The 4,005-nt window shown below is 38.4% G+C and overlaps 1 pseudogene; it reads left to right on the top strand.

Moving 5' to 3' along the window:
* The first annotated feature begins 1,132 nt into the window (after nucleotides 1-1,132).
* On the top strand, nucleotides 1,133-1,801 carry LOC105879587 (large ribosomal subunit protein mL42 pseudogene; annotated as a pseudogene).
* Nucleotides 1,802-4,005: the final 2,204 nt, after the last annotated feature.

Genomic DNA, 4,005 nt, shown 5'->3' with positions numbered 1-4,005 from the left:
GATTTTTTAAAACAAGAATGTTCAGCAGAGTAGACTATGAGGAAGGAAGATGCTAGCCCTGGTTTACAGAAACTTGAGCAAAGCCTGGTCATTCTTTGCAGCATGTGGCCTTCACATTGGGTGTTGAATTTTGTTGTGCTGAGGGAAAATCAAAGGAAATGTGAGTATGACATGAACAAAGAATGGAACGAATGCAGGATTCATTCGGATAAGAATATTAGCCCTGTGCATCAAGCCAGGGAGAGATGAGAGGATTGGGTTAATTTGCTTTCTAGATAATAAATATTGTGGCATAGGCAGTAAGAGCGGGAGAGGACCATTGTGAATGACTACAAAGAAAATCGCTAGGATCCCTATGTCAGTAATTGATCTTAATGGAATTTAATTATTTTATTACCATAATCAGTCACCTCTTATCTTGCTTTTTCCTCCACTCTACTTTGAGAACTATTAACTCATATTACCTAGCCACGGTCAGGAAGAAACTGCTTGATGACAAGTTTAAATTCTTATTGCCATGTAACTTTGGCGAACTCATTGGTCTGCATTCACAGCATTGGAAGAAGAAAGAATGATTAAATGAGTTGCGGTGGGGGAGATTGGTACATGGGTGCATCACTGTGTTTATTTTTACTCGCAATGTCTGATGTGAGTACTCTGAAGTCACAAATCATGTTTATTTGTTTTGTATTTCCAGTAACCCACATAGTCCAGATTATAAAGTAGGTAGCTAATAAATACTTATGGAAGAAGTGGTAAAAATAATGAACATGATTTTAATTCTTTAAACCACTGTTATTTTTCAGAAATGGGCATAATGTATGTATTTTCACACTCAACTCCTTTAATTGGTTCTTTTGGGACTCAAAAACAATACCCCCAAACCAAGGCCTCAGCAGCAGTCTCAGAAGTGAGGCTGCTCAGTTTTCTCTGGCCTCCTTCTGCCTCCTGTGTCCCAGTCCCACTCTCCCTTAAGGCCAGCCATGGAAACTAGAATCCCTCTTCTCCAAGTCAGATCATAGAAACAAGAACCCCTTTTCCCCAAAGCCAGCTATAAAACCTAAAAATATCACTCTAACTTTCCCCTGCCTTTCTGTATAAAAAAAGACCCTAAATAAATAATCTGGGTGTCTCGTAGGACCCGGATTGAAACAAGATGGCGGGCTCACGGGATGAAAATTGGTGTGCCTAGAAGCAGATTTTAAAAGCAGTTCTTCTTCAAAACATCTTTTTTCATACTACCTGATAAGCATCTTGAACACCATGACCACAGCAGCAGTAAAATGGGTGATATCAAAGAGACCTATCTTGAAACATTTATTTCCAATCCAAAATGGAGCTTTATCTTGTGTTTGTCATAAATCTACATATTCTTCTCTACCTGATGACTATAATTGCAAAGTTGAGCTTGCTTTGACATCTGATGGCAGGACGATAGTATGCTACCACCCTTCGGTGGACATTCCATATGAACACACGAAACCTATCCCTCGACCAGATCCTGTGCATAATAATGAAGAAACACATGATCACATGCTAAAAACCAGATTAGCAGAAAAAAGTGAAAACCTTGAGCAAGGACCCATGATAGAACAACTTAACAAAATGTTCTTTACTACTAAGCACCGTTGGTATCCTCGTGGACAGTATCACATTCGTCGTAAGAAACTGAATCCTCCAAAGGACAGATAATATTGAGGTTTTCCAGGGAATCAGAGAGAAATGCCCCTCATTTGCCATTTGAGGAAATGTAATCTGGTGTATTCACTAATATGTTATACAGTAAAACAGTAATAATAAAATGTCTTTTCATATAAAAAAATAAATAAATAATCTGACCTACTTTATTTGACTGTAGGTTGTAAGACCCCTATTTTAGAGGCTCCTGACCCATACCCAGAGCAAGGAATGCTATACACAGAGGTCAAGAAGACTCTAGACAGACAGTCCTTGCTGAGTTTCTCCACTCAGATCATACCCTTTGGCCCCATTGCATTTCTACATGGCTGTCCTTACTTTGCTGAACCAGCACAACAATGGACGATTTCCCTTGTATGTTTGGATCTTCATTCTGAAGCCTCCAATGCATACACATTAAATAGATTTGCATGCCTTTTTTCCAATTAATCTGCCTTTTGCAAGTTGATTTTTCAGAGAATCTTCAGAGAGCAAAGGTGAACTTTCCTCATGACCCCTAAAATATCCACCTTTGTACAACCACTGTCAATATTATCATTTATTTTGAAAAGCAGTGACCTTTGCTATTTGTAGTCTTTCTGTCTTCACATTGAGAAAACATTATATGTACATATAGTGCATGTCATAAGAAAACATTATTTTAAGACCTGAATCTGAGACCCCTACAAAGGCATCTTTCTATTGATGTCCATTTATTATAACAATAAGACCCAATAGGAACTTTGGAATTCAAAATTCTGTTTTAGTTTAATAGCTAGGCCAAAGTCTTGAACTCCACTTTTCTTCTATAAAATCAAAATAGGAAACAGTTGTGATCCTTCTGCAGGATAAAACCCCCAGAGACTGAAGAGTGAGCACTCGTGCACGCGCGCGCACACACACACACACACACACACACACACACACATCTCTCAACACTGGTGTCGGAAGTATTGGTTTTGTTGCCAGGGGCCACAAGAGGACTGCCTCCCTGCCAAGCCAGTGCATGTCTGCCCATGGCTGTCCAAGCACAGAGGTGTTGATGCCAGTGCTAGGGGACCAATATTGCTGCTAACACCAATATCACCTCTGTTGCCAAGGCTGCCCTAAACACCATTGTGTATCAGGGTAGAGATTCTGACAAGTTGACATTATGTCTTGCACTCAATAGCTCTCAGAAATGAAAGGGAAAGAGCTCATTTAGTTTTTCAAAATCTTATTTCAAACCCCCTTGCAAAATTTGAATGAAAACCATGTGGTGTTCTCAGAGGCCATGTATTTCTTGCAGACCTCAACCCATTGTCCTTAAAGAAAACTGAGTCTTTCTTAGGAGGGTCTTCAGTCTCTCATGCCAATAGATACCCGGCAGGCCTGCCCCATAGATCAACACTTGCTCATAGCTTGATTTCAATCCTTGGAGGAACAATTTAGGCTTATTTAAGCTGGAGCCACTGCTAAAATTGGGATTTGAAAGATAGGTTAGAAAGAATCGAGGCTTAAGAATATAGATGTTCAAAGAAGAAATCAACATCCAAGTAATTGAGGAAAGCAGTCAGAAATCCCAAAGTATGAACACATAAAAAAATTAATAAGATAACATAAATGAGAGCTAGATTGGATGACATTAGTTTATAAGAAAAATTCAGAATACATGAGGAAGACTGAGAGAAAAAGCTGCCTTGTTTATCCCTGGTATCTTTCTCTGGCTTTGGAAACCTTCTCCATAACAAGCCCTAATTCTGGGGAGACCTTTGGTTTCCATTTGTAGGATGCTATGGCTGTGAATTTAAAGGTTTGTTATCCAAAAATCAAACATTTATGGAATATTATTAGGATAATAAATACGAACAAACTCTTGCTACATTCAACAACTTGAATAGATCTCAAGGGCATTATGCTGAGTGAAAAAAGCCAGTCTTAAAGAGTTGCACACCATACGATTTCCTTTCTATATAAATCTCTATGTGACGAAGTTATTGTGATGATGAACAGATTAGTGGTTGCAGAAGTTAGATTTGGAAGAAGGGTATGACTTTTATGGAATAGCACAAGGAATTTCTTTGTAGTGATGCAGTTCTATATCTTGATTGTAGTATTGGCTACTTGAATCTACATATGTGGTATAACTTTATGGAGCTGTATACCCAAAAAAAAAAAAAAAAAGGACACTTAAAAACTGATGAAATATGAATAAGGTTTGTACCTGAGTTAATATTGTGCCAGCATCATCTCCCTGGTTTTGAAATGCACTGTAGTTATTATACATAAGAATATTATGTTTGGGGAAGCTGGGTGAAGGATACACCAGGAACTCTCTGTACTATTTTT

Source organism: Microcebus murinus, chromosome 8, assembly GCF_040939455.1.
Source record: "Microcebus murinus isolate Inina chromosome 8, M.murinus_Inina_mat1.0, whole genome shotgun sequence".
Lineage (NCBI taxonomy): Eukaryota > Metazoa > Chordata > Mammalia > Primates > Cheirogaleidae > Microcebus > Microcebus murinus.
Note: the sequence above shows the minus strand (reverse complement) of the source record. Positions and strands in the feature narration are given on the sequence as shown.